The following is a 14,283-nucleotide window of genomic DNA, read 5'->3' as shown; positions in this document are numbered from 1 at the left end:
AGGCAGGTGGATTTCTGTGAGTTCTAGGTCAATCTTATCTATTTACTGAATTCCAGGCCAGCTGGAGCTACATAGTGAGACCCTGGGTAATAAAATAAATCACCTCAGACCGGCAGGTGTCATAAAGGCCCTTACTGCCAAGCCTGACAACATGTGAGTTTGATTTCGGGGTCCCCATGGTGGAAAGAAAGAATCAAGAACCCTACTCCTGCTGGACAGTGCTGGCACATGCCTTTGATCCCAGCACTTGAGAGGCAGAGGCAGGTGGATTTCTGAGTTCGAGGCCAGACTAGTTTACAAAGTGAGTTCCGGGACAGCCAGGGCTATACAGAAAAACCCTGTCCCAAAAAAACCACCCCCCCCAAAAACAAACAAACAAACAAACAAACAAAACCAACCAAATAAAAAAAGAACCCTACTTACTCTCGGATTGTCTTTTGACCTCTCTCTATGTGTGCTCTTGGAGTATGCAAACTTGCAAGGAATAAATAAATACATGTAATTAGAAAGTAAATCCAGACATTGGACTGAGCACGGGGACCCAATGGAGAAGTTAGAGCAAGAACTGAAGGAGCTGAAGGGGTTTCCAACCCCATAGGAAGAACAACAGTGTCAATCAACCAGTTGCCCCAAAGCTCCGACGACTAAACCACCAACCAAAGAGTACACATGGGGGGACCCATGGCTTCAGCTGGATATGTAGCAGAGGACTGCCTTATTGGGCATCACTGGGAGGGGACCCCCTTCATCCTGTGGAGGCTTGATTACCCAGAGTAGGAGTGCTGAGGCAGGAGTGTGGGTGGGCAGGTGGGGAAGCAGCCTCATAGAGATGGGGGAGGGGGAGGGGAGACTGAGAAGGGGGATAACATTTGCAATGTCAATAAATAAAATAACCAATAAAAATGAAAAAAAAAAATTAAAAAGAATATATATGTATGTATTAAAAAAGAAAGAAAGAAACTATGTCCAGGTGGAGGCATAACTTTCAGCCCAGCAGTCAGAGCCAGAGGCAAACCAGTCTAATCTACATATTGAATTCTAGGACAGCTCAGACTACATTGTATCTAAATTAAGTAATTAACTAAGATGTACCTTTTTTAAAGGTACCAAATAGTCTCTATGTAGCCCGGCTGTCCTGGAATTCGATCTGAGACCAGGCTGACCCTGAACTTACAGAAATCCACCTGTCTCTGACTCCCAAGTGCTGGAATTAAAGGCATGTGCCACCACTGCCACACCAAAGTTTACTATTTTGACCTGTTGTAAGTGTAACAACTTTTTGTTTTGATTTTTTGAGGGGTTGGGGGAGGACAGGGTCGCTCGTGCAATGTGGGCTGACCTCAGTGTCACTCTGTGGCTTATAATCTTGATCTCTTGATCCCCCAGCTGATGTTTCTCAAGCAGTAGCATCACAGGCTTATGCCACCACAGCCAGAACTTTTCTGTCTTCCCTAACTAAAGCTCCATACTCCTTCATGGTCTAGTCCCGCCCCTCTCCAGCCCGTGACGTTGATCATCCTGTCTGTCTTAGGGATTTGCCTTCTCTACCGACTTAAAAGGATTCATACAATATTTTCCCACTTGTTCCTGTCCATTTCTTTTAGGTAGCGTAATGTCTTTAGGATTTCTCCAGTTTGTGCCCAAGTCAGGACATTTTGGCCTTTTACAGTTGACTAATAAGCCAGGCAGTGGTGGAACATGATTTTAGTCCTAGCATTTGGGAGGCAGAGGCAGGCAGATCTCTGAGTTTGAGACCAGCCTGGTCTACAGGGCAAGCTCCAGGACAGCCCGGGCTACATAGTGAAAACCTGTCTGGGAAAACCAAAAAAATAAAAATAAATAAAATAATAATAGCAATAAAATTAAAAATTAAATAAAAATAAAGAATATGCGTGTGTGTGTGTGTGTGTGTGTGTGTGATGTTTGAGCCATTCTTCTCTTAATGGCCATCTTCTCCCTCTTCCTCTTTGTGGTGCTGGGAACTGAACCTAGGATTTTGCTCTCACATGAGGCTAGTACCCTTCCTCAAGCTATAATCACAGCTCTCTTTTTACTTACAAACAAACAAATGAACATACATACATCACTGGGGTTGCAGAGATGGCCCAGTAGTTAAGAGCACTGGGTTTGGTTCCCAGCACTCCTGTATTATGGGACAAAACTTTTCTTGGGGAGACCCAACATACACGTCTACTCACCCCAGATGGGAAGTACACCACAGACCATAGTACAAAGTTGGTGAACCAGTGAGTTTTATTGGGGTTACTTACAGGGATGTGGGTGAGGGCTTACTTACAGGAGCAGAAATGAATCACAGTGCATCACCAAAGCCCACCCAGTATGGTGACAACTCACAAAGCTGGGAACCTGGAGCACGCTGAACAGTCTACAGGCAGCTCAACAGGTTGGACAGTGTTCTTTCCAAGTGACTCAGTTGGTCTACACCTCCTTCAAGCAGCTTTCTAGTTTTTGCTTCTTCCAGAAAACTCCTTTGGTTTAAGAATCTTTGCAGCTCTACCTTGTTTGAAAGGGACTCTCAGTTTTTAATGTTTACTCTGGCAGGGAGGGGCCTATTGATTCTGGTCAGTTTCAGGGACTTCCTGAACCTCTTTTGAGTTTGTTTTTTTTTTTAAACCTTCCTGCTTCAGGAGCTTCCTAGCAAGGAAGCAAGGATGTTTCAATCTTGAGGACATAGAATGTTTCAATCCCTGAGGAAATAGAATGTTTCAATCTCTGAGAAAATAGTTATCCAACACTGCATCATGGCTAACAACTCCAGTCCTAGAGGTTCTGATGCCTTCTTCTGGTCCCTGCTGTAGCTCAGACCCTGCAGCCCAAACACCAATATGCAGAAGAAGAAAAAAAACTAAATCTTTAAAAATAAAAATAAAATGTAAATGTTTGTTTTAACTGTTCTCTCTCTCTCTCTGTGTGTGTGTGTGTGTGTGCGCGCGCACGTGTACATGCGACCTCCAATCCCCTCCAAGATTGGTCAGGGTCCTCAATCTCCATGCCACCTCGCCAGCTCCCTTTCACTTTTTATTTTGAGACAGACTCTCATTAAATGCCCAGGCTAGTCTTGAACTTGTGACTGACCTCAGCTTTGAGGTCAGTCCAAGACCTTTCCAGCCTTGGAGAGGATTTATTGATTTTTATTACTTTCTGTATTTGAGTGGTTTGTATTCATGCATGAATGAATATGCACTCAAAGGCCAGAAGAAAGCATCAGATTACCTCAGTGGGGAGGTCCTTTGTAAAAGCAACAAGTGTCCTTGACTGCTGAGCTAATTCTCCAGCCCCTGAAATCTTATACAAATGGCATCAGAGTATAACAGCAGAGAGAAGCAACCTACTTTTTGTCCCGTGCATTAGAATTGTTGAGACTTAATTATATTTATATATGTAAATTTAGTTTTTCTTTTCTTTCCTTCTCTCCTGTACACACACATATATAAAATTTTTATTTAAGCAATTTTTAAATATTGGTTCTTAAGGATGGAACCCAAGGCCTTGCAGGTGTTCAGCCAGTATACTCCATCATCTCAGCCACATCCCTGGCCACCGTGTACTGTTTATTTAATTACATTTTATGTATGTGAGTGTGTTGCCTGCATCTTCATATACCTCATGCGTGTGTGTACCATGTGCGTGTTTGGTGTGCACAGAGGTCAGAAGAGGGTGTCAGACCCCCAGAACTGGAGTTACAGATGGCTGTGAGCCATCAAATAGATTGTTGTACCAACTTATACTGTTCTCTTTTTTCTTGTACCTAATCTTCACGTGGGCTATTAGATGGTAACAGTTGTCAGTTCCATGGATTCTGGATGCAATTTCTTATTTCTAGTTATCACAGTGAACTCTATTGAACCTTCCTACCCACCTCCCTCACCCCTCTTTCTTTCGGAAGACAATGAGTTTTTGAGTGAGTACCCACCCTGCAAGGGCAGGCAGCCAGGATTATACCACCTGACAGACACTTCTACTTTTGTTATGATTTGGGTTTTTTTTTCCTCTCTGAATTGCCTGCTCTTTGGATCGTCTCTTTTAGACATTTAAAGGTATTCTTCAGCCAGGTATGGTGGTGCACACTTGTAATCCCAGCACGTGGTTGGCTGAAGTGTGGGCTGCAAATCAAGACACTGTCTTTTAAAAAAATATAACACACACACACACATCATATATGTATATATGTATGTATGCATGTATGTGTATATATTCTTGTTTCAGGGTATGTCCTAATTTTTACACCTAGAAAAGATTTTGGCAGGCTGCTGAGGTGGTTCAGTGGGAAAAGCACTTGCTTCATAAGCCTGCTGACAAGAGTTCAATTCCCAGAACCCAAATGTGGGTGTGAAACCACTCCACACAATTGCCCTCTGACCTTCACTTGCAGAAATCTATACACATAATAATATTAAAAAAAAAAAAAAGGTGGCACATGCCTCTGATCCTAGCACTCAGGAGGCAAAGGCAGGTGGACCTCTAAGTTCCAGGCTAGCCTGGTCTATAGAGGAAGTCCCAGGATAACTGGGCTACACAGAGAAACCTTGTCTTGAAAATAAAATTTAAAAAAAGAAAGAAAAAGAATTTTGTTTCCTGCCCCCAGACCCAGAGCGTGCCCACGAGTGTAGTGGGCATCACTTGTGAACTTCAGGCCAGCTTGTCATTTTCCTCTTCATGTAGATAGCACCCATCTTTTCCTTCATGGTGTTCCTTATGCTGTTTGTCCTAGAGCCGGACATCTCCCCGGTGCATTTTCCAGCTGTGCTGGCGCAGTTCAGTTTGCTCCCTGTAGGTCTTCAGTTCATCTGGAATTTATCTGGAGGCCTGCCCTGAGATAGGGATCTATTTTATTTTTTCCATATGGATGTCTAATTGTCTCTGAACCAATTATTGAGGGGTCGGAGCCTCCTCCTCCAGTCTCTGGAACATTCCAAGCCCTGCTTGCTCAGATTGTTTGCTGCTCCTTGCAATCTGGCTGGGCTGTTAGCCACCAGCTGCAGGCTTCTGGCCTCCTTCAGGTCTGGCAGTCCCGGTCTCTGGCTGCCTTTCTCTGGGAGGGAGACATTGAAACTTGTTAGGCAAAGTGCCTCTACCAAGTCATGATCAGACAAGAGCTTTTCTTTTCTTTCCTTTCTCTTTTAAAAAGAGAACTTGGCTGCCTTCCAGGCTCTCCGCCTAGAATCTTCTGACTTCTGTAGAAGGCTTTAAATCACCACAGCCCTCCTTGCCCTGGACTGTCTTCATCCCCTCACGGTGCCAGGACTCCTTTCACTTACAGGTTACTTAGCAAGTGACCCCAAGAAGAAGTGCCAGGGAGGGCCTAGCTGCAGCCTTTGAAGTTTGAGGGTGGGGTGGGAGAGCTGGGGGTTTGTGACTGCAGGGTGGGATGATCTTCAGAGGCCAGGCCTTCCACTTTTTGAGCCTGCCCAGAAGCCTGGACAAATGGGTGTGAACTTGCCTCCCCACTGTGTGAGCCTGGTGGGGCTCAGTTTCCCCTCCTGTCAAATAAGGTGTAAGCAGTCTATGTAAGCTTGGGGAGTAAGAGAGTTGAATTTCACCCTTTCTTGGATTAGTAACAGTGCCTTCCTTACTGTGCCTTCTACTCTGCCAGAAGTGGGGAGACTTGTCTTCAAATCCCTGTTTATAGGCAAGCAAGGTTCGACTGTGTAAATCATACACTGACATGGCAGAGGTGCCTCTACCCTCAGTTATGCGGAGATGGGGGGAAGCTGAGAAAGCCATGTGTTGGCAGAGCTGAGGGTAAACCCTTCCATCTATGTCTGTTGAGAACTGATCATCTGTGATTAAGTGAGATGGAGAATGGGTACTTAACATGCCTGGTGCACAGCAAACCCTCGAGGAACTTTAGCTGTTCTTATCGTCACTGGGTGTAATTAGACATGTAGCATGCTCAGGTGTCGCTACAGATGGACCATCTTACTCGGGGAACGAAGAAAATGAGTATTTAAGTAACTAAAAACAAAACACCTGAACTCAGATGTTTACAATTATACAGATTGGGTTTCGGATTTGAATTCTACTGACAAGCAGAAAGCATAGATAGATGGTTGGTCTCAGATTCGTCCAGGATCTCAAGGCTGTTTGTCCGTTGCTGGTGTTGAGAGTTCCTTGGCTCAAGGGTTTTTGATCCAGGTTATGATAACTATCCAGGATGTGGTTGGTACCTTTCTCTGAGGCCTCAGCCTGCCTTACAAAATACCTGTTGCATTTGTAAACTAACAAGTGTATCAAGCACATGGGCCTTTTACCGGGGACATCCCAAGACACCTTCCTTTCATTTTTTTTCTCTCTGCTTTTTGAGATCAGGCTCTCACTGTGTAGTCCTGACTGGGCCGGAACTCACTCTCTAGAGTCTGTAGACTAGGCTGGTCTCACACTTACAGAGATCCACCAGCCGTCATCCCTCACTGCACCTTTATTTTGCCTGGCTTGGCTTTACTGCGTTTGTAACTCAAGTGTCTTGTAGAGGTAAAGAGAGGTGGAGGGATGAGGTTAGGACATGAGGCTATTTCCCAGGGCCTGGAAGAAAGAGCAGTGGGCTCGTCCCACACAGCAGCTACATGAAGCTGCTCCCAGTCTTCAAGCCGGGAATCTGTTACCCCAGGAAATTCAGCCTTCAAAATTAAGACGCACAGATTTCTGCCAGTGGGTAAAGGCACTTGACACCAAGCCTGAGAACCCAGGTTCCATCCTCTGAACCCACATGACAGATGGAGAGAATCAACTTCCTCAATTTGTCCTCTGACTTCCACAAACCTTCCAGTCCCGTGTGTGCACATGCACATACACACACACACAAATACACACACACACAAATGTAATAAAATCTTTGAAAATTAAAGCATAGAAAATTAAAACAAGGGTGGGTGAGGAAGCAAAGTTCTCTGTGTGAAGGTAGTTGTGACAAATTCATATTTTGATTACAAAACAGACTTTTTCTGTGCTGTGTTGTTTACTCAAGGAAGAGAAAAGGGGAAATGAAGCCAAAAGCAATCCTGCTCCTGGTCCTTTTGCTGATTCCTTTATTATGTACCTGCACTCTGTCAGGAACTCTGGTTTAAGCTGGCGAATCTTGATAATGAACCAATCTGCTCATGGTCTCTCGGAGAAAATAAACTTGCACATGTGCTAGGCCTGACTTCAGCAGAAAAGGTTGAACTTGGTAAGGTGGGAATCAACCAGGAAAGACTTTCTGGAGGAGGTGGCACCTGGCCTGATGATGATGATGATAAGGGATAAACAGTTCATAATAAATTATATGATATTCAGTCTCACTAGTTGTCAGAAATGCACAGATTTAGTTTAGGGCTGGGGAGATATGGCTTACTGGATTAAACACTTACCTTGCAAACAGGAGGACCAGAGCTTGGATCTGCAAACCCTTATAAACTTTGCCCAGGTGTCATGGCTGCCTACAATCCCAGCACTCAGGGCAGAGACATTGGGGATTCCTCAAGGCAAGCTAGCTTGCTAGACTAGCCAGAATGGCCAAACTCCAGGTTCGGTGAGAGATTTCACTTCAATAAGTAGAAAGTGCTGGAAGAAGACACCCAAAGTCAACTTATGGCCTCTACACATGTATGCATGTGCACACGAAACCTCAAACACACGTGTGCACACAGAGGAGTACACATGCACATATGCATGTACACCACACAGATTCACAAACAAAAAAGCATGTAGCTTGAAGCTGACAAATTGCTTGAGGACAAATATAAAGGGCTCATTAGCATCTAGTGTTTGTTAGTTAAAAATGGCGTATTCCTGGACAGATCAGCCAGCACAGTTCTCGATGTGGGAGGCCTTTATTGAAAGACGGAAAGAAGTGTGGAAGAGAGAAGAGAGTATGGGTCAGTGTCTTTTATCTGGGCCATGACGTAGGTAACGCAGATGGTGACACAGGGGGTGACGGGTGCAGGTGATACAGGGAACACGCAGGTAACACATGCGCACGGGGTGTGCGATGGTTGCCATGGTAACAGACACAGGCGGTTCCTTGTTGCCTAGGGATAATGTCATTGCTGGATTCAGAGCCTGGCTGTAAACAGCTTCTGATGCTAACAGTGTTGATGGAGCGTCTTCTGTGCAGTTTTTTTGTACAGTATTCATGGTGTCATAAGTGGCTATACTCCTGAAGGGAATTGGTGGTCTTATTATATAAAATGCATGAAACCCTGACCTAACAATTCCACTTTGAGGAATCTCCCCTAGGACATGTGTTCGAAGATGTCCATGCAGGGGTACTTCCTGAGGTAGTATTCATAACAGTGAACACTGACCTGTATGTTCCTGTGTTCATCAATAAAAATCTAGTTAAATGTATTTTGCAGATCCATGTGACAGAACGCAGAGGAACTCTTTATAAGAAAAAAATGGCAGCCTGGGGGCTGGAGAGGTGGCTTAGCAGTTCAGAGCACTATCTGATCTTTTAGAGAACTGGGGATCAATTTCCAGCACCCACATGGCAGCTTGCAACTGTCTGTAACTTCAGTTACATGGGATCCAACACCCTCACACAGACTTCTATGGAAGAAAAAACACCAATGCATATAAAATAAATAAATAAATCATAAAAAAGAAAAGAAAATAGGGCCATCGAGATGGTTCCGAGGATAAAGGAGCTTGCCGTACCGAATATGGCAACCTGAGTTTAATCCCAGGAACCCAAATAAAAAGAACCAGCTTCACAAAGTTGTTCTCTGACACCCATAGCTACATTCAGATCACCCATATGCCTGGTGCCTGAGAAGGTCGGAAGAAGATAGCAGATGCCCTGGAACTGAAGTTATGGACAGTTGTGAACTGCCACAGAGATGCTGGGAATTGAACCTGGGTCCTCTGACGGAACAAGTGCTCCTATTGACCAAATCATCTCTTCAGCTTCATATATACATATGTATATAATATATGTGTGTATATGTCTATATACACACATACACACATATACACATATAAGTATATATGTATATGTATATACACACACATATATGTATATATACATATGTATATACACACATACACACATATACACATATATGTATATATACACATATATATATTCTTTTTTTTTTTTCAAAGCTGAACATGGCTACATGAAGGCCTGTGAAACCCCAGCACTGAGTTGTTGATCAAGATCTTTGGGCTTTCTTGGCTGCCAGCCTCGATCCGGTTTGTTGAGAGACATGTCTCAAGGGAATAAATAGACAATAACGGAGCAGAACACCGACATCCTTCTCTGGTCTCTACAAGCATACAAGAACTAATGCATGCACACATGGTCACAACCCCACCCCCAGTTATCATAAAACTTACAAAAGTTGTAACAATATTTATAATACAGTAGACTTTCATGGTGATTCCACACATGCTGTTTTATGCAGTCAAAGAATATGCAGCAGAAGGCATCTGTAGTTTGAAGAAGCCGGGCACGGTGGCACATACCTTTAATAGAAGTGCTCTGGAGGCAGGTGATTCTCTGTGAGTTCAGGGCCAGCCTGTTCTACACAGTGAGTTAGCCAGAATTATATTAAAAAGACCCTGTCTCAAAAAACTATAAATCAAAAACTATAAATAATGCTAATAAATAAAAACTAAATATATAAAATAATAAAAAATACTGCTAATAATATAATAACAATCATTTTAAAATAAGTTAAGAAGAAATCTAAAAGAAAGACAAGAAGGAAGGTTGTGTACTGATGGAACTGGAATGTGGTGTCTGGGAAACTCAGCTTTTCAGAATGCAGAAGGAAACTTCCATGTAAAAATACTGAAGGGACAGGGGTTTGGAGCTCCAAGGTCCTTGAGGAGGTGGAGCTACTGGATTCATGGCTCAGGTGGAGAGATTAACTGCCGGAGGGAGGGAAGGATGAGGGCAGTTAAAAATAAGTCAGTAGGGATAGAAGTGGGGGAACAGGAAGTTAATGGGGCTTCGGTAGTTTTGATTTTCGCTGTCAAGTAGGAGTGACTTTCAGAGGAGAGGGGAGAGAGACAAAGGTAGGAAACAGGAGAGAGCTGGTGAGGACAGCCCAGTACTCCCAGCCCAGGGGGTGGAGGAAGATCTCCGGGTTAGAGACTGAGTTGCCATGGCAACTGTCTGCAGCCTAGGCTTGCACTGTCTCCTTCGGTACTCAGCTGGATGACTGAGACAGCAGGCAGGCAGGGAGAGCTAGTCCCGAGTTTCCTCAGAGGGGCCAGCTGAAGATGACGACAGAGTAAAAGATAATTAGATCGGGTCATCCAGACTCCAGGGAGAAGGATGTAAATTCTCAAAGCCATAGATGACTTGGGAGAGAGAAAGCAGCCCTATGCAGACAGTGAGACAAAGAGAAAGAGGAAACAGAGGTGCCGGAAACGCAGTCACAGGAATAAGCAGTCAAGTTTAAGGTTGAAAGCAGTGGGGCAGGGGCGGGTGAGGTGGCTCAGTGGTTAAGAGGGTCAAGAGTACTTACTGCTCATCCAGGGCAGTTAAACAGAAGAACACGTACTGGACCAGAGTTTGGTTCTGAGCATCCATGTTACGCGTGTTAGGCGTTTCACAACTGCCTGTAACTCCAGTTCTTGGAGACCAGACACCTCAGTCCTCCAAGGACACTTGCACACACATGCACAGACACAGTTAAAAACTAGAAAAAAAGAAAGGAAGGAAGGAAATATGCCAGGGTTGTGGTGGTACATGTCTTTATAATCTCAGCACTAGGGAGGCCAAGGCAGGTAGATCTCTGAGTTGAAGACTAGCCTGGTCTATAGAATGAGTTTCAGGACAGTCAAGGCAACACAGAGAAACCCTGTCTCAACAAACAAACAAACAAACAAACAAAATAAAATAAAAAAGAAAGAAAGAAATACAGGACTGGAGAGATGATGCAGCAGTTAAGAATCTTGGTGTAAACCTGATGGTCCGGGGTCAATCCCTGGAACCCACCTTGGAAGAAGAGAACCGGACTCCAAACGTTGTCCTGTGACCTCTGTACATGTACAGTGGCATCCACATGCCTGTTGTCATATGCATACCACACACACATACACTAATAAAAATAAATAATTACAATAATAAGCGAATTTTAAGTGAGAGAAATGACTTGGAGGTTAGGACAGCTTGCTGCTTTGGCAAAGGATCTGAGTTTGGTTCCCAGAACCCATCCTTGGCAACTCCCAGTCGTCAGTTACCCTAGTTCCAGAGGATCTGACACCCTCTTCTGGCCTCCGAAGGCACTAGGCATGGATATGCATTCATACGTACAGTGAAACACCCGTGCACATAAAATAAACAAGAATCTAAAAAAATATATTAAATACACAAATAAAATAACATTTAAAGGTTTAAAGTTTAAGGAGCAGCATCAGGGCCGGTCCCAGAATCTACCACAGTGTGGGCGAGACTGAAGCAGAGAAGAGCTCAGGAGGTGGGAAAGTCAAGAAAGGCCATTCTGAGGAGAGCCACCCATAGGGATGCATGAGTCACCAGGCTGAAGGTCGTGGTGTGTGGAGGGAGGAGTCTGGTGCGTGTGGCTGTAAGGCATTAGGCAGGAGGTCCTCCTGTCCCTGCAGGCCCACTGCTCCTCCAGTGTACTGACTTCTTGTTTTATCTTCTGGTCTGAAGGGCGAGTCCTTTCACCCACTCACCTAAGGCTCTACCGTATGGCTGCCTGTTCGGAGATGAGTCTCACCTCTCCTCCTCTTCTTATGATCAGGAACCCCCACAGTTAGAGTGTATAAACTCTGAAATATTCTGGGCTGGTACACATAAGATACACACCCCACCTCTCCAGGAACCTTTGTTGCCAGAAGATTCTGCCATCTGACTCAGGTCCCTTCAAGTTGATTGCCTTGAAAAAATAAACAAACAAATATGAAGTTGATCACTGGAAACTTCTGGAACAGAAAGGGGCAGAGAATGTAGAATGTAGTATGGGCCTCAGAGAAGGAGAATTTTTTTTTTTGACAAAGCAAAGTAATATCTATTTATATATCTATATCATGAGGCAGGGTCTCATGGTGTAACAAACCCATTCACCTTATGTCGAAGGAATGAAAGAGGAAGGGTCAGGTTCCCATAATTCCCTTTGAGGATGCACTCCATAACGTTAGGAACTCTTGCCAGTCCCTGACTCTTATTTTTAAAAACTGGGTCTCATGTAGCCCAGGCTGGCCTGGATTTTGCTATGAGGTTGAGGATAACAATGATTTTCTGATCTCCTACTTCCACTACCTCAATGCTGGGCTTACAGATGTCCACCACCACAGGCAGTTTTTATTTGGTGCTAGGGATCAAACCCGGGGCAAATAATCTACTAACCAATGAGCTCATCCCCATCCCTTTATTGTTTGGGTTTTTAGGGGGTGGGGCAGACAGGATCCCATACAACACAGGTTGTCTCTCAAACTTGCTATATAGCTGAGACTAGCTTTGAATTTACCCTCGTGCCTTCACCTCTGGAATGCAATGATGACAGGGCTACATCACCAAGTCTGACTCAATCCCTACCTCTTTTTATTTTAATATGCTATTACTGTGTGTGCACATGCTTGCGTTCACGCGTGCATGTGTTCGTGTTATAGCGTAGGTGGGCTTGTGCCATGGAAGGAAGTCAGAGGATGTCTTTCAGGAATCAATTCTTTCCTTCCCCTGTGAGTTCCAGTGATTGAACTCAACTCGCCAAGCCAGGGATAAACACTCAGACCGCTGAGCCATCTCCCAGGCTTACTGGCCCTAGATTAATGACTTCTCTATTTCCCAACAGGGCCACACTGAGGACCAAGCTTTTTAACATATGGGCCTTTTGGGGGATATTCAAGATCCAAACTCAAGCAGATCACAATGTTCTTGTTGACTTCCTAAGAGGAGCCCCAGCCTTGGTCTGCCTGTCTCAGGATTTAGCAAGTAAGAAACACATCCACAGTGTGCTGTTTGCTTAAGCTGCTGTTAATTGGGCATTCTGTTGACTGCAGCTGAATGCATTCCTGCTCGATAGAGTCATAGGACCGGCTAGTAACAGAGGCGAAGCTAAACCCAGGCTTGCACCCTAACCGTCGGGAATCTTTCCTGGGCAGCAAGGGTTCTAAGAGTGGTCTCAGGCAGGCAACACCAACACCTGGCAAGTCTCCAGAATCACAGTGCTTTGTGCGTATCCAAGGGCTTCTAAGTCGGCAACCCTAGGGCCTGAAACCAGCAATCTGGTCTAAGGAGCCCTACAGGTGACTGTAGCACCTGAGAACTGAGAGGCACAGTCCTCAGCTGTCCTGGGATCCATAGGCTTCTGCACCAGCTGCAGCAGCAGCAGCATCTCGAGGGCACCCTTCAACTGCTTCATCTCAGGGCCACTACAGAATTCCTGCCTCTGGACCTGCATGTTTAGGGGATCTTTGAGTCATATGCACTGCACCACAGTATGCTGTTGGAGACAAGGCTTCTCTGTGTAGTTTTGGCTGTGCTGGAACTCACCCTATAGGCCAGGCTGGCCTTGAACTCACAGAGATCCACCTGCCTCTACCTCCCAAGTGCTGGAATTAAAGGCCTGTGCCACTATGCCCAACTCAAGAAACATGAACTCTCTCTGGGCAGTAGTAGTACATGTCTTTAACCCCAGCACTGGGGAGTCAGAGGCAGGTGGATCTTGTTGAATTCGAGGCCAGCCTGGTTTATAGAGTGAGTTCTAGGACAGCCAGGGGTACACAGAGAAACACTGTCTAAAACAAACAAACAAAAAAGAAAGAAAGAAAGAAGAAGAAGAGAAAAGAAAAGAAAAAGAAAGAAAGAAAGAAAAAGAAAGGGAACCCTCCTTTTATTATTATTTGTAACTGTTCCTCAGGTTGTATTTAATTTTCAAAATCTTGATGTTCTTTAATAGTACCCAGTGATAAAGTAGCTTTCAAGGGGCTGCTGCTGTTTCTGACCTTCTCTTTCTGGCCTTTGTGTAGAATGAGGATGGAATCTGCCCACTCCGGTGCAGCTAGCATGCATCCTGCAGTTGATTCATTGCCGGGGCAGTGACAGCATGCTACAGCTGGACCGGACTTGGAGATCATTTATTAATTAGGCCTTCCCAGCCCTGCCCCCAGCGTTCACACAGGAAATGATGTCATACAGCAGGGAGGTAGAAACAGTTTGTCCTGGATGGGCTGCTAGAGGCAGCAAGCACAAAGGTGAGGGGTCTCAACATGGTTCACAAGCCTGATTCACCTTTTCATTTCATAGTGAGGAAAAGAGGGTTTTTTTTTTTTTTTTTTGGACACAGTCTCATGTAGCCTAGGCTGGTT

The sequence above is a fragment of the Grammomys surdaster genome, unplaced genomic scaffold, assembly GCF_004785775.1.
Source record: "Grammomys surdaster isolate TR1022 unplaced genomic scaffold, NIH_TR_1.0 371, whole genome shotgun sequence".
Lineage (NCBI taxonomy): Eukaryota > Metazoa > Chordata > Mammalia > Rodentia > Muridae > Grammomys > Grammomys surdaster.
The sequence above is the reverse complement of the archived record's forward strand: the minus strand, read 5'-3'. Positions refer to the sequence as shown.